Source organism: Triticum aestivum, chromosome 3A (assembly GCF_018294505.1).
Source record: "Triticum aestivum cultivar Chinese Spring chromosome 3A, IWGSC CS RefSeq v2.1, whole genome shotgun sequence".
Classification (NCBI taxonomy): domain Eukaryota; kingdom Viridiplantae; phylum Streptophyta; class Magnoliopsida; order Poales; family Poaceae; genus Triticum; species Triticum aestivum.
Genome location: NC_057800.1, coordinates 122,072,305 through 122,095,915, shown reverse-complemented (window position 1 = coordinate 122,095,915; position 23,611 = coordinate 122,072,305).

The window sequence follows — 23,611 nt, the reverse complement described above, 5'->3', positions numbered from 1 at the left end:
TTACTTTGTTTTGCACTTAAATTTTGGAGGGTTGGAAGGTTGAAAATGTATGTTGCACTACCACATGATTTTGGTCAGAGTGGCACTTGGTTTAGGGTTAGAGTGGCACTTGGTTTAGGATTTAAAGGGAATAAATTTGCATGTTAGTTCATGAACTTTTGTTTGAATGAAACAGAGGGCTTCTCACCCCCTCCGATTTTCATTAATGAAAACCACAAGTTCTCGAACTTCATGACTTGTTTAGGGAAGAAATGATATGTTTGGGCACGGACATTTTTTAACACACATAATAAACACTAATAACTTAGATAAGATGGAACACACCGTACCATTACAATAACTTAGATAAGTTCACGGACAGTTCACAGACACATGACGAAACATGACACGACACGACATGACATAGAAAAGCAACAAAATAAAAAAACGAAACATGACGAGCTTGACTCCGGGCTTGACCTCCTTCTTCCACCTTGGCCGCGCGCGCCCCTTCAACACCGTCTTCATCTTCACACCTCCTCCTCCTCGTCGTAGGGAAGGGTGTGCATCTGGCCTGGAGCGGGGAAGATGCGCTCGTAGTTGCTGTAGATGTTGTAGACGGTGAAGAGGATGGCCTCGCAGCCGCACCAAAAGACTTGGCCGAGGAGCTCACGCGCGTCAAACGGGTTGGTGAAGGTGACCGTGAGCAGTAGGAGGATGCCGCCGCGGTCACGCACCTCGTTGACGGTGAACATCCTCGGCGAGCCCCGTGGGAGGTGGGCATAGCCGGCTCTGAGGAAGGCACGGGTGAGTTCGATGGAACCCCTCCACCTTGAAATAGCCCACACACGGAGCTCCCTCTCCACGAGCACGCCCAGTGGGTAGCGCAGCTCCGGCACGACAGGCGGACGGTTGAAGGTCGGCCCGTTGAACTGCATCTTCACTTGGTCTCGCTTGGGGAGGGCTCGGTCGCTTGGGTGTTTGAAGTTGTAGAGGATCAGATCTGGCTTTTGGGTGGGCGAGGAGGAGAGGCACCCCATTTATAGGCCTGTGAGTGGGAGAGGAAGAGAGGAAGGATGAGAACGGTGCGTGTATGAATCCAGACGCGTGTGTGTATCCGTTATGTTTTGCACACTTAAATTTTTGCACGAAAATGATGCATGGGGTGCGTGCGTGCATCTGAATCACTGCATAGCTCGTTGACCGGGTGGTGCATGTGAATCGCTGCCCTGAACCACTGCCCTGAACCACCTAGCTCGCCTCGCTAGCCTAGCTCGACTAGCGCACCTCGCTCGCTTGCATGCACGTCGCCGCCTCCCACGCATGCTAACCCACGTCGCCGCCTCCATGCATGCAAGGCCTGGAAAGGCTAAGACGGGCTATTTACTGCGGTCTCAGGCACAGACAATGAGACGGCCCAACGGTCCATCCAGCACGCCCGGTATTTGTTAAAAAAACAATCTCCCAGTCAATCAGATTGCATCTCGCGGATCGCCCCCTCCTCCCCACAGATTCCTTCTAGAAGGGTTAGATTGACGACCCTTGATCGCCACTAGGGTTAGATGAACAGTCCTTGTTCAGCGCTAGGGTTAGCGGGGTTTGGGAGGGGTTTGGAGCAGTCAAAGCTATGTTTGACTAGATTTCAAATGAGTATAATAAATTAAATAAAAATCAGAAAAATAAAAAACCTGCGCACATAGTCTTCTTATGTCATATACTAATGATTTAAGTTGATAAACAAGCTTTACATACATTTAAATGATAAGTTCATGTGTATTGTATGATATCTCGAGTATCTCAAACTCTCTTGTATGAAGTGAAGAGAAGTGTTTTGGGGAAATGAACATGAAAATTTCAAAAAACTCACCACAACTTCATTTTGGAGTGACTAAGAAGCATCCAGGCTTAGTTTTTCATTTTGATGTTTTACACTTGTTTAAATCTTGGTCAAAGTTAAGTTTGACCAGAATTCAAATGAGAAAAACAAATTAAAAAAATAAAAAAATGGAAAAACCAGCGCACATAGTGTGTACATATAGAATATATGTGTAGGAAAGTTATTTGGCTGATTTAGACAAGGTCGAAAAAAAACCTTGCTTAGAAATGAGGCCGTTTACCCTACCTTTGGACCCCTCTTTTTGCACATTTTTCATGAAACATCACCACAACTTCATTTTGGATTGACTAAGAAGTATCCAGGCTTAGTTTTTAATTTTGATGTTTTAGACTTGTTTAAATCTTGGTCAAAGTTAGGTTTGACCAGAATTTAAATGAGCAAAACAAAATTCAAAAAAATTAAAAAAAAGGAAAAACCATGTGCTCATTCGAACATCATCCAACAGATATTTAAACATCATGTCAAACATACTTCTAACATAGGTCCAACATCATCCAACAGAAATACAACATGTCAAGTGATAAATGTTTCATAATACAACATCATCCCTTATTCATAATGTTTCATAATTATTCATAGATAGCGTTGGGGCTTCTGTCTGTTCCTTGAGCTTCTTGCCATCACTTTGCTCCTCATGCACCTTGTGCTCATTGTTTCTTCTCTTCTACTCTTGGTTGTCGGTACGTTGTGCATCTTCTTCAAACCTACCATAGAGCTGTCCAAAACATAAACGCTAATTAGATCATGTCAAGTGATAGATGTACAGTAGTATTTGACCCTTGCAAGATTTACATACCTAGCAGAACTCACAACAACAGAAGGTTGGTCACCATTTGGAGCCTCACTTGGATCATCATTTGGAGCCTCACTTGGATCACCATGATCACCATTTAGAGCCTCACTTGGATCATCACCATTTGGAGCCTCACTTGAATCATTATTTGGAGGATATTTTGGATCATCGTCAAAATCATGCGGCTGTTGACTATCATCATTTGGAACCTCGTCAAAATCCTCATCTGATGCAACCGGCTGTTGACCATCCTTTTCATCATCTATTAAGGCAACCGGCTGCTGACCAACATTTTCATTGAAGCCTTCATTGAAACTCTCTCTGAACGCTGGATCTACCGTGTTATCACAATACTTACCAAAATGACCAGACCCACCACACCTTGTGCACTTATGCTTCCTCGCTCCAAGTCCAGCTCCTTTGCTGTGAGGTCTGATCCGACTCTTCCATGGTCTACCTGCTGCTCTCTTCGGGATTGGAGCGCAAAGCTTGAATCCAGGGTCCACCATGTCCCATTGTTGTTTTCCCTCCATAGCAGGCAAGGCATAAGCATATGTGGCTTTGAACCTTGCAACAGAGTAGTAATCATGCACATACTGCTGTATGTTCCCTGCTGGACCTGGGAGAGAAGTGATGAAAAACGAGGCATGAATGCATGGCAACCCAGTTATCTGCCATTGCTTACAACTGCAAGTTCTAGCTTCTAAGTCCATTGGATATCTCCATTCCCTCTTCTCTTTACCAAAATATGATATCTCTGCTGTGGTACCCGAGCAAAGAGTCATGTTCATTTCCAAGCCTGTTGTCTTCTGCTTCAGTTCATTCATCACGGCAGGGATGAGAATGTGGCCCATGAATTTTGCCTCGGCTATTCCTGCACGATAATGAAATTTCTGCATGTATTCTATCCTTATCCTGTCAAGCAAATCCACCACATAATGACCCTTTAGTTTCCGGATCGTTGAGTTGAAAGACTCTGCTAGATTATTGTGCACATAGTCAACTTTGCTCACTTCACTGAATTGGCTTCTGGCCCATAACTTGGAGTGGTGTGTTTCCAAGTATTCTTTCACTTTGGGAATCATGTATAACTGCCTCAAGTGGTAGTTGTGCTTCTTCACACTACATGTCAAAGATGCTGGCCATAAATTGTCGGTATACACCTTTCCTTTGAATTTCTTCATGAAATTTGCAGCAAGGTGACGCATGCATTCCCTATGCTCTACTCCAGGGAACACATTGTCCATGGCCACTTCTAAACCTTTGCAGGCATCTGTATGAATGACCAACCCATTGGGATGTGCAATAGCCCGGCGGAGATTATGCAAAAACCAAGTCCAGCTCTCCTCAGACTCTGTCTCCAGCACACCATAGGCAACTAGAAATACAAAACTCTATGCATCAACTGCAGAAGCTTCTACTAACTGTCCTTTAAACCTCCCTGTGAGAAAAGTGTCATCAATAGCCAAATAAGGCATGCAGCCTACCAAAAAACCTCGGCGACAAGCCTCAAAGCAGACAAAAACCCTCCTAAATCATTCCTTGGTCTTTGTCACTCCCCTGAATGTGTACTCCATGGTGTGGTGATCAATATCTACAATACTACCTGGGCTTGTCCTCTCCACTTCACCTTTGAATGAATACAACAATTGAAAACTGTCCTGCCAATTATCATAAATAGAATCCATAGCATGTTGTTTACCATTGAACAACCTCATGTATGGTAAATCTATCTTGAACTTATCTTTGATGTTCATCTGCAATTCCTTTGGACCCACTTGCTGGTTTTCTTTCACCCACTTCTTTACTTCTTCTGCCACCCATCTTGACTTGGCTCTACTGATTGTATCCTTCCTAAGGGTTGATTCCTGGCATCTGTGCTTAAAAGGGTTCACTTTGACCTGAACATTAGTGTTACTCCGCATTTTAGATGCAAGCAGCCTCCATGGACAACCTTCAGTCGGACAGTGCACTCTGTAACGTACTTGATCGCTCTTGTCAACTTTGAAAGTACGTTCTACCTTGATGCAGTATGTCACAAGTGCATTTCTACACTCATTCATGGATGCAAAAACTATACCTTCTTCCATATGAGGGTTCAAAGGGTCCCATTCAACAGCTACAAGGTCTTCGTCCTCACCCATCGCGTCATCAGCCACACGGACTGCATTGTGAGCCTCATCTTGGTTTTCAGTCCGAGGTGCCCGTCATAAATTCCGAATAACATCAGAATATAGCTTCTCTTCATCAACCCCAGAATTGAAGCCATCAGGCTCCACTTCAAGGGGGACCCTACTGCTGTTGCCCACACTTGTCGAGCCACCACGTCGCCGTGCACCAACTGAACTGTTCTGGCTAGAGATGCCATTACGACGACTTGGTTCTCCCTGAGATGTTGCACCCGCCATCCTAGGTCCAAATGCTTGCTCAAGCACATCAACTTGCAGCCTCACTTGAAAATTATCTTTCTCTTTATGCCTAACAAACATGGTAGTTAGCTCTCCATCATTACTAACTGTCACCCAATTCTTTTCCCCATCATAGTATTTGTATACCACTTCATCAAGCAAACCCCAAGGATATTGGCTACAAATTACCTCCCCAAATTGTCTGAAACTCCAATTACTAGCCATTGGCAACCGATAATCAAAACCTCCTTGGTATTTCTTCTTATCCTTTGCATCGAACATGTACCGGTCCCTTCTAATGTGCACCATGAAAGCAAACCGCAACTACATCCTAACCGGCGAAAAACAGAGACACAATCAGCACACTAATTGGGCAAACCTACTCGAATCGAGTGTTCAAATGCACAACTAAGCTCAATCTAAACAAGAGGCGAGACTTACCCCTCGGGAACCCAGTCGTGAACGCGGCGGATCTCCGGCCCGATGCCTGCCTCACCAAATACTCCGGGGTCGCCGCTGCTCACCATTTCGCCCTAGGGTTGTTCCTCCTAGTTCAAATAGCTCCAGCAACCCCCCACCTTTGAGCGCTCCGGCCGGGCGCATGGAAGGAGGCCGCGCCGCGGATCGAGCAGGTGGCGGGCGCCCCACCCGTGGCGTCGCAGGAAGGTGGTGGGCGTCACAGGTAGCTGTGGAGCGTAGGCACGGGGAGGTAGCGGCGGAGCAGGCCGTGCATCTGGTGGCGGGGCAGGTTCTGGCCGCGGCGCAGGTGGCGGCGGCGGCGGCACAGGACAGCCGACCGGGCGGATGGGTGTGAGCTAGAATGATTGGGGGATTTAGTTGCACGGGCCTACATGTCAGCTCCGGACCCACGTCCACGCGGTCCTACGTGTAAGCTCCGGACCCACAACCACTAACGCCGGCGGACAGAATGGACTCAAATATGGCTGTTTGGCCTCGTCATAGTTGCTGTGCTCGGACTAGGGGCAAAACTGAGGACAATTCACATTTGAGGGCAAAACTGAGCACATGGACACCACTGAGGGCAAAAGGATAATTAACCCTACAACAAACCACATGGAAATCATTTTCTTTTGAAGAAAGACGGCATCCACGTGAAAATATTTTGTCTTCTTTTTGCCACCTGTATAGTTTCAGCTTTGGGGACGTACATACTTATATATTATGCATGGATGCCTACCTTAGCATAGGATACAAAGAAGTATGGTCCCTCGCATGTAGATAATTCTTTTTTTTAGTTGCCCGTGTAGATACTTACCAAGTACTGTAAGATTACATCGATAACTTGCATACAACGTTGGATAACAGGAGTTGGCCTACTTCCAAAGAAAGCAAATTCAGAAAATCCATAGGAAAGCATTCAACCAACAGAATATAAATGGCGTGATAAACGGCGCCACAAACCCTAACCTTTTTATATGGGAAAATTTTGTTTTTGCCACTCTAAATTTTCCCAATTTTCCTTATGTCACTTTTGCCACTCTTAGTTTTTGACAATTGTCACAAATGCCATTCCTGTGGCAAAAACAAAATTTTCAGAGTGGTAATTGTGATACATTTCAAAAACTAAGAGTGGCAAAAATGAAATAAAATTATTTTGCTTTTGCCACGAAATGGCAATTGTGATAATTGTCAAAAGCTAAGAGTGGCAAAAGTGAAATGTCAAAATCTAGAATGGCATAAGGAAAATTGGCAAAATCTAGAGTGGCAAAAACAAAATTTTCCCTTTTTTATAGCTCGATAGTTCATTTTCTAGCAAAAAATACTTTCTTGAACTGTTTGACCGATAAGTGGGCTTATACAGTGCCGTTTAAATCCCTACTGACAATCTGGGTATTTAGCATCAGATATCTATTTCTTGGGACAAGGTGTTGGCGCCAAAGACACCTATCATTTACTTCAAATAGAAGTTACATTTCTGATATTACCATTTGTAATGGTCTTGCCGCTTCTGGGTGGGCTGACTTCTTCCCCTGCTGCTGAAATGCAGATGCTTCACTGCTAGTGTTCTTCAATTCAAATGAAGATACCAATTCGTGTCTGACTAGTTGCTATTGTATTGGATCATGCATCAGATCTCATTCAAAATGAATGGTCTCCCTCATTTTTGGTTGTTCAGCATGCACCGTATCTCATGCAGAACCCTGAGTACCTCGTGTATGGATTTTCTTTACCTTACTGGAAGTAGTGCATGCCATCTAATCACTCTGAAAAGCAAAAATAAAATAAAAACTGAGGATAAATTACTTGCTCCAATAAATACAAAAATGTCATGTTAAAAGATAATGTGAAAAGGGCTACAATCAGATAGATTTGGCATTATTGCTGGAACTGAAGGGGGAAGCAAGGATCACTAAAAAGTTGCAGCAGGTTAAGAACTTACAAATATGTATGAAATCTTTTTTGCAGGTCATATGAAATCCTATTTAAGTCACCATGAACTAATGAATACATTTTTACTGATGCATTCAGGTCAAAGAAAATAGCTGGTTGCTTTCATACTTCTTTTTTGTGAAAGGTTTCTTTCATTAATGGAAGATAAGATTGTCATAATTACATAATAGGAAATTACAAGAATCAAATATTGCAGCTAAATTATATAAGAGCACATCAAAAGCTGACATGTTCAAAATATTCATGGCAGACATGTCATTTTGGATCTTATAAACATACCAGCAATAGTAATTGCAGGATAAAAACATGCTTCGTCTCTTTGTACTTTGTTTATTTGAATCAAACCATTATCAATCATCTACTATCAATCTTTGGTTACACAAAACATAACATTCATCTAAGATAACCTTAGTGTGTGAGACAAAATAGCAAATCTTAATGATCTAGCATAGTGGTGCAACCCAATCAGTATGATACTGGAACATTCTTTGGCGATGCAGACAATTTTAAAAGAGCAAATTGCCAAATATGATTGGCTGAGATGTGCAGCTGTTGCAATGTTAGTATACACTAGCAGTGTCAACTCCTAATGTGTTATGTTACCTCTTACAAACTCTAAATATGCTACATGCTTTCTTTTGTATCTCTGGCTGCTTTTGTTTCCTAATACCATATTTAGTTAAGTCGACTACATATGAGATTTCCACAACATATAATAGATGTGGTTACCCCAGTTTCCATCCGCATTAAAAATTGGATATCATGGCTAAATCAACATAAGAGATGGCTGACATCTTAACTACTACAAAACTTGTTATGCAGCCAGAACCCGAAATTTCATGTCATAGTATTTTGAATACTAAAATGGTAATAGCAGTATCCAGCTTAAAACTTGCTTTCATATGCAATGTATCCTGCTTTTTTTCACTACACATTTAGCAAGTCCGACGTCAGGATTGCAGAAATAGCAGATGAGCGTAGCCAAAATCTTTCAAATACAGTGGCTTAAGTCAATAAATTTACACGAGGTCTCGACAAATGAACTTTCACATATTGTTGTGCAAGATGTCTAAAACAAACAAACCCAGGTGAAAACAGTAACACCACCTTGATTATAAAAAGCTCCCCAGATTCATCCTGAGTAAATAAGGCTTGAGCTCACATAATGCCACATCAGGCTACAACATAAACAGAAACAACAATGAAAATCTGTAATTTATCAGCTCCCCTTGCATTCAAACTACACGTTGGCAACGTACAAAGTGGATTAAAGAGCACAGAACCTTTTTCCAATGAATGTGCGTGTAAGTATTGTATGGATTGTAGGGCTGAAACACAAAATTGGACTCTGCCCTAGAGATTTATTCTATCAGGTTAGCATTTGAGAAAGGCCATGTTCCACCTTGTGAAAATCTAATGGACACTGAATTCGAAAACAATGATTTAGTTGAGGCCAGAAAAATGAATTAACTACATAATAAAGTTGTAACCTACTCCAAAAGCAAACAAGACCAGTCGTAACATTGAAGGAGTACTCTTCTTGCCACTAGCAATACCGGGCTGCAAGTTGCTTTTCAGAATACCATCATGGAAATCAAATTCTAACGAATCTCCATTAAAATTCGTTCAGCTATGTTGGTGGATTGATTTAACATAGACGAGCTATTTCAACCAAGTCTACCTAAATCATAACATACACACCATATCAAAGAATTGGGTGAAACAATTAAATGCAAGAAAAGGAGAAGACACACACTTGGTGATTTTTCACAATCAGAACTGCTACCATAGTCGAGATTCACATATAGGAGAAATTTCCTGACCTATTGAGGCACTAATGGGCAGGCTCTGGAGGTTGGGGTGACGGGTGGCGCTCAAGTAGGGAGGTAGCGATCGATTCTAGTGGTTTCTGGTGGAGAGGGAGCTAGGGATATGGCCTTCTCGATTCCAACTGATGACGTCGCAGAGGAGAGCAAGGGGCTGATTCCCCTGCGTACAGCCGCCGCAAGGCCGCCGGCCGTCGTGAAGCCTCCTGCATTCCTGCTCGCCTCGACGCTGCCACCGGCCAACGGGGTCACGCCCAGTGCCACAAGCAGCCGAATCCAGCCGTAGATCCCGCCGTCTCGCCACCGAAACCTGCCTCCGCGTGCCGCCGAAACCGCTCGCCGCTTCCCCTCCCAGATTGAATCGGCCTAAAAATTGCGGGGACGTGGGTTAGCTCCTAAACGGCGAAAAATTAGTCACAAGCGATGTAATAAAAGTTTTTGTTGAGGGTCACAAGGAGCGATTGCGATGAAGTCCACCGGCTAGGTCGTTCGACCGGGTTAAGAATTACTTATTCTTCACTTTGGGTTATTAATAGAGTTCTATATATATATATATATATATATATATATATATTGTCATATGATTTCTTATGCTAAAGTAACAATTCATTCACAATTTCAAGTATGAATTAGAAACTTCATTGAAAACTAACAAACTATAATCTCAGTCATTGAAGCAATTGTAATTTATCATAACATTAGAAAGAGTCAATATAAGAGCTTTTTACCAAGTGCACATACTCAACTATCATTTCGTCTTTCACAATTGCTAACACTCATGCAATATTTATGGGTATTAAGTTTTAGTCGGACACAAAGAAAGCTAGGGGCTTATAGTTTTGCCTCCCAACCTTTTACCTCAAGGGCAATGTCAATAATAATAGTTCATGAAAAGTCACATCCAATTAGCTATATATATATATCAGGACCTTTCAAACACATTGTGCTTGCCAAAGGATAAAATGTAAAAAGGGAAGGTGAAGATCACCGTGACTCTTGCATGATGTATAAGACAAGAATAAAAGATAGGCCCTTCGCAGAGGGAAGCAGAGGTTTTCATGTGCTTTGATGGTTGTATGCACAAAATCTTAATGCGAAAGAACGTCACTTTATATTGCCACTTGTGATATGGACCTTTATTATTCAGTCCGTCGCTTTTATTTCTTCCACATCACAAGATCGTATAAAGCTTATTTTCTCCACACTAATAAATCATACATATTTAGAGAGCAATTTTTATTGCTTGGAACAATGACAACTTACTTGAAGGATCTTACTCAATCCATAGGTAGATATGGTGGACTCTCATGGCAAAACTGGGTTTAACGATATTTGGAAGCACAAGTAGTATCTCTACTTGGTGCAAACAATTTGGCTAGCATGAGAGGGAAACACAAGCTCAACATATTGGATGATCCATGACAATATAATTTATTTCGGATGAAAGAAAACATAACCCATTACGTTGTCTTCCTTGTCCAACATCAACTTTTTAGCATGTCATATTTTAATGAGTGCTCACAATCATAAAAGATGTCCAAGATAGTATATTTATATGTGAAAACCTCTCTTTCTTTATTACTTCCTATTAATTGCGAAGATGACCAAAACTATGTTTGTCAACTCTCGACAAATTTTATTCATCATACCCTTTATATGTGAAGTCATTACTCTCCATAAGATCCATATGATCTCTTTATTTCTATTTATTCTTTCTCTTTTCTTTTTATTCCCTCAAGATCATAGTAAGATAATCAAGCCCTTGACTCAACACTAATCTTTATTTTATATAGCTCACAGACTCGATTACATAGAAGGATCATAAAGCAAAAATTCAAAACTAGATCATACTAAAACTTTATTCCACTGGATCAAGATATTACCAAAAGGATCGAACTAAGAAAAACGGTAAAGATAAAAGTGTGATGGTGATACGATACCGGGGCACTCCCCCAAGCTTGGCAGTTGCCAAGGGGAGTGCCCATACCCATGTGCTTATGTCTCTTTCTTCGGAGGTGGTGATGACGGAGTTGTTGATGGCGTGTGCTTCTTCCTTAATTTGCACTTGAGAATAGAATTTGCTCCCTTAGGTCATTGATCTCCTTCTCAAGGCTTAATATCTTTTTCCATAGTTCCTGTTTATTCTCCTGCAAGAGGCGAAAAGGGATAAACTTGATCTTTGGTTTCTTTGCTCTATCGGGGAGGCTTGACTTTTTGAACTCCACATGCATGTCCCCAGGTTGAGGTAATGGGACTTCATCTTCATCTGAGCTCGTCTCCTCCTTCCCCCTAGGCTCATAGTCTTCTTCTTCCTCCATGGTCCAACCACAATGCTCCAAGTCCCCATAGACCTTATGATCTGCAAGGTAATCAGCCACATAGCTTTCTCCCTCCGAATCTTGGGATGACATATTGCTCTAATCTGCAGCAGAAACATCTCGAAACAAAAATAGAGGATGTTTTCATGGCTCTTCTCTTTTCAGCTTTATCTTCATTAGCCAAGCATCGTTGCCCTCATTGTTAGAGGAGGAGGGAGATGACATGATGCGACAACCCTGGCAGAAAACAGCTCGAAACAAAAGAAGGAGATATTTGCGTGGTACGGTGATTAAAACCTTTGGGAGGTTATATAATGATTTTTTACCGACCAAAAGAGGTATCGTGCAAGAAAACAGAGTCCGGAGAGCACACAAGGTGCCCACGAGGCAGGGGGGCGCACCCAGGGGTAGGGCGCACCCTCCACCCTCGTGGACGCCTCGTGTCCTTGCCGGACTACTTCTTATTTTCTTAAATATTCTAAAATAGAGAAAAATTGCTATTAGAATTATTTTGGAGTCAGTTTACTTACCGTACCACATACCTATTCCTTTTCGGAGTCTGAAACGTTCTGGAAAGTGTCCTTTATGTATTCCTCTGGGGTTTCAATAACATTAGTTTCAACATTTATGGGATTACATGAGATATAATGTTTGATTCTTTGACCGTTCACCACCCTCGGATTTGTGCCTTCGAAGTTGTTGTTTTTTATGGCACCGGAACGATATACCTCCTCGATGACGTAAGGACCTTCCCATTTAGAGAGGAGTTTTCCTGCAAAAAATCTTAAACGAGAGTTGTATAACAATACATAATCACCTACATTAAACTCACATTTTTGTATCCTTTTGTCATGCCATCTTTTAACCTTTTCTTTAAATAGTTTGGCATTCTCATAAGCCTGGGTTCTCCATTCATCAAGTGAGCTAATGCCAAAAAGCCTCTTTTCACCGGCAAGTTTTAAATCATAATTGAGCTCTTTAATGGTCCATAATGCCTTATGTTCTAGTTCGAGAGGTAAGTGACATGCTTTTCCATAAACCATCTTATACGGAGACATACCCATAGGATTTTTATATGTAGTTCTATAAGACCATAATGCATCATCAAGTTTCTTCGACCAATTCTTTCTAGATCTATTAACAGTCTTTTGCAAAACTAATTTAAGCTCTCTATTGCTCAGTTCTACTTGATGTAACATCCCAAATTTTCAATTTGGAATGTTATACATAGATCATTCATGCATACCATATTTTATAGCATTTCGTTTCTCGATCCTCGAAAACCTAGGCAACTCAAGGACCCCCAGAGAGAGTTGGGGATTTATTTGTTTACATATTTGAATTCTATAAAATATTGAAACACGGATTTTGGTTTTAATTATTTTTCTCTCCAAAAATATTTCATATTATAGAACTATAAACAGTAGGGTAAACCCCCACTGCAACTTTTATTAAATAAAAAAGGGAAAGAACACAATGTCTTAAGGGCTTGAGGTAAGCCCAGAAAAGAGAAAGAAAGAAAGAAAGAAGAGAAAGAAGAGAGAAAAAGAAGAACTAAAAAAGAAGAAGAAAAAAAGGGAGAGAAACTATCAAAAAAATCTATACTACCCCTATAATTACAAGATGGACTCTAACCAAGCTGAAAATTGTGGCAGTAACTTATTCTTCATCCCGAATTTCAATAACTTAAGCTCTTCCAAATAGATGTGTTTCCAACCCTGAAAAGAGGGATTAATATGTTCAAAGATCTTGTTGTTTCTAGATATCCAAATATCCCAAGAACCTAGTATAATAATCTCCATGAAGAAAGGAAGCTGCAGTTTGTCTTTACGGTCTTGAAATACTTCCAACACTGACAGGTTGCTTGTTCTAGTTGGGCAAATGTAATCCCAACATTGTGCAGCAAAAGGGCAACTCCAAAAAAGATGATGTAAAGTCTCCTCCTGATGACAATTTCGAACAACATAGTTATAATCATCCAGCTCAAAGTTTTTTCTTCTTAGTAGATTCCTAGTATTAACTCTGTCATGCAACAGTTGCCAGACGAAAATTTTGTGTTTAGGTTGACATGAGATGTTCCATATCCAACTGAAATGAGGTGGAGTTATCTTATATCCAATTAACACCTTATAAGCTTTGATTGAGGAGTAAAATTCATTGCCCCATATGTAGCTCCATGTGTCCCTCAACTGCAAGTGCTCTGAGTTTCTCAAAGAGATGCAAATATTTTCCATTTCAAGGAATTCCTCATAAGCTTGGGCGGTCAGTGGTAGGTGAAATAGATCCTGGAGATACTCAGTATGGATGACTTGATTGACAGTAATAGAGGCATTTCTGGCAAAAGTAATGAGGTGGTGAAATTTGTGTTTCATGACAAAGTCATGCCAACAATCATCCCAAAACAAAGCACTTTGACCATCTCCTACATTACATTTAGCAATTGCTTTGTATTGATCAATAAGAGCTAAATTTGACTTCCACCAGAAGGATCCCTCCCTGCTGTTGCCTGGCAGATTCCCAGTACGGTAGTATGTCTCCCAAACAAGATTTACCCAGGGAATATCATGTTTGTTGAAAAACTTATGAAGATTTTTCATGAGCAGTGTCTTGTTGTGTGTGAAAATATCCATGACTCCTAAACCTCCTTGACTCTTGGGTCTACAGACAGTTTTCCATTCCACAAGTGCTGGTCTACGATCCCTCAAATCAGGGCTCCTCCACAGGCAATGTCTCAAATATTTAATGATCTATTGCTTGATACTAACAGGAACATCTAGGCAGCACATGAAGAAAATGGTTAATGAAGCAAACACTGATTTTACCAATAGTAATTTTCCTGCTTGGGTCATGAATGTAGATAGTCCAGCAAGTCTTTTGGCAATTCTTTGAACTAGTGGCAAACATTGCTCCATAGTTGGTTTGTAAATTCCCAGAGGTAATCCCAAGTATGTGAAAGGGAAGTGACCTCTTGAGCACTGCAATGTGTTTGTGAATATATCCGCTCTGTCCTCTGCAACATTTATGGGCACCATGACTGACTTACCATAATTGCCAAAATAATTGAAATATTTCATATTAAAATATATGAGAGGAGATAATATGACTTCTCCAAAATAATTGAAATATTGGAGGAAAAATATTAAAATCAAATATTTGCTTTTATTTAGATTTTATTGCTATTAGAAAAATTGCATGTTTTCCAAAATTGCATTTTAGGGCCAAGAAAATGTTCATCTCGTTCTAAATATTTTATTTAGACGGTGAAAATTTGTTTTGGCATTTTTAGATTTTATTTTATTTTATAGGATTTATTTAAGTTCCGGTGAAATTATTAAAAAAAAACTCAGCGCCCACTGGGCCGAAGCCCAGCCGAGCCGGCCCAACCGCCCCACGCCTCGTCTCTGACTTGGAGACCGCGAGCGCCGCCGCCGCTAGCCGAGTCCGGTCGGGACTCCTCCTCCCCGCGCCGCCTTGCCCCCTCCCCCAAGCACCCCCTCCTTAAATACACTACCCCGCACCCCACCCCGCCACCCAACCCGAGCTGCCCCGCCGTCTAGACCGCGCCGCCGTCGCCTGCCGCCGCCGCCCCGCACCACCCGCCGCCGCAGCCCCGCTTCGCCGGAGCCGCCCCGCCTCGTCGGACCTCGCCGGAGGTAAATGCCGCCATTCGGTTTTTTTTAGAAAAAACTAGGTTCATTTTTTCAGATCGGTTCACCGATTTTCTCGGTTTAGTTTATATAGCGGACGTTCGTCCGTACATTCGTTTTAACGAATGGTTTTCGCTTTTTAGTTACAGACAACGAATGTTCGTTCGTTAGCCTGTTCATCAGTTTTCTTTTCTCGGATTTTCCACGATTATTTCCAATCGCGATTTCTGATCCAATTTTCGTTTCAGTTTATCTTTTCGCTCGTTTATCGGAATCAGGCGATTCAAGCGCCTAGATCTTCGTCTCGAAACCCTCTTTCTGTTTAATCATCTTGAACAAGATTTTGGTACTGTAAAATTTGACTTTAGTACAGATTAGTAAATAGATCTTGTTTCTCTCGCAGTTTGAGTTTCGTTGCTCCGTTTGATTTGATTTTTTTCGCAAACCGGTTTTCTTAAGTTGAACTTTCTGGTTAGATCTTATTATTTGAGATTACCCCTGTTTCTTTGCTTCACTGCTTATGTATGCTATTGTTTGTTTGCGATAGAACATCCAGAGTGCGAAGTGTGCTACTACGAGTCCCTATGTTTTGTGGATCGTCAGCAAGGCAAGTAGTAGATTGATCATACTCCTTCCATACCCAGTTTTTATGCATTAGTTCCAATCCTCAAACATTGCATGAGTAGGATGTGATTAACATGTGGGACAGGAAGTATTTGATGAGGTAGAACCTATTGCCCTATTATATTCAAACCCTGGGAGTTACTTCTACGTATTGCTTATATTGCTATGCTATGCTCGTAGATGTGGTTTTGGTGAGTGAATCCATGACAGATGTGAGATTGTTAATTAATGGTTCAACTTAAGGTGGCAACTTTAATACACATCTGGGTGGATTGTTTGTTGGGCACCTGGGGAATCCAGTGTTGTCCTAGGATATCCCAGAGTACCCGTGTGATCATCCTAAGGTCCGCCACCCAGGCTCAAAGGGAATTGAGATATTTTCATGCTAGAAACTTCCGTGTGCAGCCACAAGCTATTATGGGCTCTAGCATAGTTGAGTAAGTTGCGTGAAGCTTCCAAAGAGGTGGATCAGCAGGTAGAGGGATGTAGGTTGGTATGGTCTGACCGGAGTAAGGAGTTAATGCTTCTGAAAGACTGTGTCTCGGTCATCCGTTTCTCAAACACCATGTAGTGCGAGAAATCCAAAAGAGGAGATCGAGTCTTGTGGGGAAAAGTGTGGAAACCTCTGCAGAGTGTATAAACTAATCATGGTTAGCCCTGTCCCTGGTTATGGACATCTTGAGTATCTAGTACTTGGAGTATCCTAAGTATCTCATCACTATTAAATAATATTGTTGGGTTGTTAACTACTTTAATTGGGATTGAGTTGGAGGAACCTTCTCAATGATGTTTCAACGACCATGATTGTTAAATAAAATATATTCCTTTATTGTAGGGAAAAATTGGCTTTTCGCAAAAACCAAAACCATAGAGCTTTCCACCAGCCAAATATGCATGTAGTGATAGCATTGTTCTGTTCTTGCTCTACTGTGTTATTCTGCCAGCATATTCCATGTGCTAACCCGTTTTTGGGCTGCAACGTATTATGTTGCAGACTTTTCAGACGAGGAGTAAGGTTCGTTAGGTCGTTGCCGTGCAGCTCAGCTATGCCGTTGGAGTTGATGGACTCACTTTATCTTCCAAGCCTTCCGCTGTTATCGTATTAGATGGCCTTAAGCCATATTTATTATAATAAGTTCTCTTTTGAGACATTCGATGTAATAAGTGTGTGATTGCTACTCTGTTATAAATCCTCGAGTACTGTGTGTGTGTCAACATTACCGATCCAGGGCTGACACTGAAGCACAGAGACTTGACTGTTTGAGGTCGGGTCGCTACAAGACGGTATCAGAGCACACGCTGAGTGTAGGACTCGACCACTAAGCTAAAGCCCTAGATCACTATTCTCTTCTCACTTCTGACTCCTCTCCATTTTCTATTCTTTAGGATGGCAGACACAAGGAACAAGTTTTCACAACCGGATGAAGACGCCCCCTTTGGATGACACTTGAAGGAAGTCACTAGGTACTTGAACATTGGAATACCAAGTGAGGTAGTCCTGGATTAGGGGGTCTCCGGACAGCTGGACTATATCCTTCGGCCGGACTGTTGGGCTATGAAGATACAAGATTGAAGACTTCGTCCCGTGTCCGGATGGGAGTCTCCTTGGCATGGAAGGCAAGCTAGGCAATACGGATATGAAGATCTCCTCCCTTGTAACCGACTTTGTGTAACCCTAGCCCCCTCCGGTGTCTATATAAACCGAAGGGTTTAGTCCGTAGGACAACATACAATCATACCATAGGTTAGCTTCTAGGGTTTAGCCTCTATGATCTCATGGTAGATCAACTCTTGTAATACTCATATCATCAAGAACAATCAAGCAGGACATAGGGTATTACCTCCGTCAAGAGGGCCCGAACCTGGGTAAACATCGTGTCCCCTACTTCCTGTTACCATCCGCCTTAGCACAGTTTGGGACCCCCTACCCGAGATCCGCCGGTTTTGACACCGACATTGGTGCTTTCATTGAGAGTTCCACTGTGTCGTCACCATAAGGTTTTATGGCTCCTTCGATCATCGATAGCGATGCGGTCCAGGGTGAGGTTTTCCTCCCCGGATAGATCTTTGTATTCGGCGGCTTTGCACTGCGGGCCAATTCGCTTGGCCATCTGGAGCAGATCGAGAGCTACGCCCCTGCCATCAGGTCAGATTCGGAAATTTAAACTACACTGCCGACATCCGCGGAGACTTGATCTTCGACGGATTCGAGCCCGTGTCAGGTGCGCTGCATAGTCACAACGAGCACGATGTAACTCTGCCGTTGGACAGTGTTCGGGAGATCGCACTTGCAACTACTCTGGCGTTCAATCCGGAGCAAATTGCGCCATCCATGGACGGAGGGATAGACCCCGCCATGGAGGCCGCACTCTCAGTGGTGATAGAGCCGGATACTGACTTCAGCCCTTACGAGAGCCGTGTCGCGAAACCACTGGATTCACCTCCAACCACGGACTCCGAGCCGCTTACATCCATGCCCGTCGAATCCGACTGGGCGCCGATCATGGAGTTCACCTCCGCAGATATCTTTCAGCACTCGCCCTTTGGCGATGTGCTAAATTCATTAAGGTCCCTCTCCCTCCGCAGAGAAAATAACACTCCAGTCGACTCAAGAGGAAACGACGACCACATTGCCCCGACGGCAGAGCACGATGAAGCTGCAAGCGGCGAACATAATACGGATCCGACGTCCTAACACGGCGATGCCGAGGATAACCCTTATCAAACCCCATATGGGGAGGAAAACAGTCCGGACGAAGATGCACACATCACCCCGGAAACGCACTTGGAGCAAGAGAACCTTCGCATAAGGCTTATTGCCACAACGAGGAGTCTGAAGAAGCAGAAGCAAAGGCCTAAGGCCATACAAAACACACTCAACAGCAGGTGGAACAAAGTGCTCGACGGCGAAGCAAAGTATGGTGGAAGTTACCACACAAAGAGCTATCCAAAGCGCAAGCTGTTACCTGAATTCGACGACGAGGCCCTAGAGCCCACACAGCCAAATAATGAAACGGTCAGCCGGTCGGATCCACCACCTTGTGACCGCGATAGAGCGGCTCACAAAGTCGCACATAAGTCAACACATGATCTATGCGAGGACTTGGGCAAAAAATCCGGTACGACCAAATCCATCTATGGATCTAGGAAGCGCGCTCCGGCACAAAATCAAAACCGAATATTACAACCGTCCGAACGCCATGGTACGTCCAAGTACAAGGGTGCCACACACCCCCTATGTTTCACCAATGAGGTGCTGGACCACAAATTCCCAGAAGGATTCAAACCAGTGAACATAGAAGCGTACGACAGGACCACAGACCCTGGGGTCTGGATTGAGGACTTTATCCTCCATATCCATATTGCTCGAGGAGACGATCTCCATGCCATTAAATACTTGCCCCTCAAGCTTAAAGGACCAGCTCGGCACTGGCAGAAAAGCCTCCTCGAAAACTCAACTGGAAGTTGGGAGGAGCTCGAAGACGCTTTTCGGGTTAATTTACAAGGGACCTACGGCCGACCTCCGAATGTAGACAATTTAAGTCATATAATTCAACAGTCCGGATAGTCCACCAGAAAGCTTTGGAACAGGTTTCTCACAAAAAAAAACCAAATCGTCGATTGTCCGGACGCTGAAGCCTTAGCAGCTTTCAAACACAGCGTCCGAGATGAATGGCTCACCAAACACCTCGGCCAAGAAAAACCGAGAACAATGGCAGCTCTAACAAGTCTCATGACCCGCTTTTGCGCGGGTGAAGAAAGCTGGTTAGCCCGCAGTAGCACCAGCGACCCAAGCACATCCGAAGTGAGGGATTGCAATGGAAAACCACGATGCAATAAAATCAAGCGTCAAAATAAAGAAGATAGCCCAGATAATATGGTGGTAAAGGCCGGATTCAGGGGCTCTCGACCAGGTCAGCGAAAAAAGCCTTTCAAAGGCAGCAGAGATGGACCGTCTAGCCTAAACAAGATTCTTGACAAACTATGTAAGATTCATGGCACCCCCGATAAACCTGCAAATCACACCCACCGAGAATGCTGGGTCTTCAAGCAGGCCGGTAAGCTAAACGCGGAACACATGAGGGGGCGGGGAGACACCAAGAAAAGACGAGGACGAGCCTCGCCAGCAAAGCACTGGAGGACAGAAAAAAATCCCACCAGAGGTTAAAACAGTCAACATGATCCATGTGATGAAAAGGACAAGCAAACATACACTCCAAGACACACGAGCCATAGAGCCCGTCACCCTAGGTTCAACCCCTGGTTGGCCTGCCTGATCACTTTTGATCGCAGGGATCACGCGACAAGTATCCGGCATGAAGGATTGGCTGCCTTGGTGTTAGACCCAATAATAAACGGATACCATCTGACACGAGTGCTCGTGGACGGCGGCAGTGGTCTAAATCTGATATATCAGGACACAGTCCACAAAATGGGGATAGACCCGACAAAATAAGCCACCATACTACTACCTTCAAGGGAGTAATACCAGGCCTCGAGGCCCGCTGCACGGGCTCTCTATTAATAAAGGTTGTATTCGATTCTTCCAGAACTTCCGAAGCGAAAGGTTAACTTTCTACATCGCTCCATTCCGAAGTGGCTATCAGGCACTACTCGGAAGAGCGGCTTCCGCTCGTTTTAATGCAATCCCGCATTACGCTTCTCTCAAGCTTAAGATGCCCGGTCCACGTGGCACCATCACAGTTAGCGGAAATACTGAGCTTGCTCTAGCGCGGAAGAATGTGCGGCGGCTTTAGCAGCCGAGCACTAGACGGCCTCACCAACCAGAAAAAATGACAGGTTGTCAAGACCACAGACATGGTTAGACGAGTCCGGTGCACCACTACATATACATGAGATTGGTTTGAGGATCAAGCCCTCCTAGATGGTACCAGGGGCTTCCCGCGTGTAATCAGGGCTAGCCCACTCAAATTTTATTATCTTAAATTTTAATGGTTTATTGACAATAACCAATTTTCGGGCACGACAACTTTCACCTAAGTTCTTCTCTTTTACAGATGACAATCATGCTACACCCATCCAGGACACGGCACAACGGAGACACAAGTGCAGACGTGCAACAGGGACGTGCCCAAAGGTTTCTTTTTAGATTAAGACCCTACGTAAACCTTTTTTTACTGTCTCTTGTTGTTCACATCCTCCAGATACTCAATACAACCGAGAAGGATGCCGATGTATTGGCATGTGGCCGCGTCAGGATATTACACGTACCTGGACACCCGGGGTTTATTATTAAGGGCATTGTTCAGCCCGGCATATGTGATAAAAACCGAATACCTTAGGGAGTGTTCGACGTCGCGAGTTTGGCCTTAGATGCATCAGCTCTGAATCATGTCTTTGGTCAAATGTTGGGTTTGCCCGGCTCCCATGTTTTGGTACCTTACATTCTGCTATATCGGCTAAGGTAGCACAGGGAGAACTACTGCGATTGTGCCCTGGTTCATCCGGATGAGCACCTCAGTAGAGAAAGCCGAAAACTGACTGTCATGATATAGCGCGTGACTGGTCAACCACTCGATGACCCAGCGGAATCTTCGGGATTCCTCCGCATTAACGAAGGGCCGTTTCCCGGTCATGTATGTATGCGCCCCATATTCGGACGAGCGCAGAAGTACCAGGGCTATATAGTAGCCCCACCGTCAAACTCCTATGGCTAAGTGAAAGTGTTAAAGCAATATAGTCCGATTGCCTCGTTCGCTGCGCTACCACCTCCTTAATGGACCAAGACGTTGGATCAAGTGTGAATACGCGTTTTTTTGCTAACACCCCTGCATTATATGCGTGGGGGAAGAAGCCGGCGACTGCAAACTTTCAGGTTATATACATATATACATAAACGGCCGCACAGGAGGCATTATAATACTTTCAGGCAAAAGTATAAACACAGCCTTCATAACTCAATAAAACATTGTTTTTACAATGGGAGTACATGTCACTAGAGCATAATATTCTTCGAGCACTGAGCCTCTATCGAACGAGCGCCTTCAAGAACTTCTTCAAAGTAGTGCTCGGTAGCCACTCGGCCCACGGTCGTCCCCTATGTTGCAACCGTGGTGGCCTCCATCTCTGCCCAGTATGTCCTGACACGGGCAAAGGCCATCCACGCACCCGCTATGCACGCCGACCTCTTCATAGCATCAATGTGCGGCACAACAATAAGGAATTGTTGCACCAAACTAAAGTAACAATTCGGCCTTGGCCCTCCCGGCCACAGATGATCCACAACGGACCTCATGGCAAGTCCGGACAACCTATGGAGCTCGGGCCACTCGGCCATTTGCTCATTCAGCAGCAGTGGACGTACTGGAGCATGGAACTGTGACCAGAACAGCTTTTCCACTTTGTGATCTCCTTGATCCTTGAAGTACTCGGCCGCATCAGCAGCACTTGCCGCCAAATCCACGTAGGGGTCTGCAAAACTCCATAGTTGATCAAGAGGAGCATACTTCAGATCTCCGAACATAGTCCGCAACAAGAAGGGCTTCCCAGCCACGATATCCATAGCTTGATGCAGCTCCTCCTTCGTCGCTCTGATTTTAGAGCGGGCTTCCTTGGCTGCTACCATGGCCTTCTCTAGGTCCGTCGCCCTAGCTCGGCTTTCTTCTTCAAGAAGCTGGTAACGGTTAACGGCATCTTTCAACTCAATGACCATCTCGGTTATCCTTTCCTTGCCCTGGCGATGCGCGGAATGTTCGGCCCGCAGCTCTTCGACCGCCCTTAGAGTGGCCGCATCGCTATTGCTTGCTTGTTCCTTGGCTCGGGCGAGCTCTGCCCGAAGGGTCTCCATGGTGGCAGCTCCATCTGCAGTCACAACATATTAAAGATATTGGCGTCCTGCTCCTCTTACTATGCGTTGATCACCGGAGAAATCACTTACCCTGTGCCTCGTCAAGCCGCTTGTTGACAAGCACAATGTCAGCATCTGGCGCATCAAGTTGCCGCATTAGCTCGGCAAACCCATCAGTCTGGCTAGCCACCGGACCTTCAGCCACCTGCACATAAAGGCGGTCTTGTTATTACCTGGGACTATGATCCTCTATTTGCCGCTGTTTTCGACGACAACCAGAGTCTCAGGGGCTACTATCTGCATAGGGCACACCTAGCATGTGCAGTACTGTCAAAAACATACACTATGTCACGTACCTCAAAGCCTTTTAGCAGACTCATAAAAGCTTCATGCAATCCGCTTTCAGCGGATGAAATCCTTTCAACTACCGTACTCATTAGCATACGACGCACTTCTGAGATGGCCGCTTGCTCCAGAAGATCCTTCAGTGCGTCCGACCACACACTATACGGTTCCGGACTCTCTCTATTGCTCTCTTTAGGAGCCGAATACTAAGGACTCTGGGTGGCCAAGGGATTACCCCCTGGCCTTGGCGGATCAGGAGAAACCCTCCGCGACGACACTTCAGGGTCGCCCGCCTCATGAGGCGGGGTGGCAGGGGGAGGTGTTTCGCTCTCCATCATCTCCGGAAGAAGATCCCCCGAAGACGAACTCTATCGAGAAGGGCTAAGATACGAACTACAAGATATGAGCTTCGATTATTGTCTTCAGAAGTAAGGTACGATATTTTCACTACTAAGTACTTTTTGATTACTTACAGCTCGGTAGAGGGCTGATTCCCTTGCGGACACTGTGCGGCAAGGGTACCCCCCGGGGCAGGACCCTCTGGCGAAGACTTC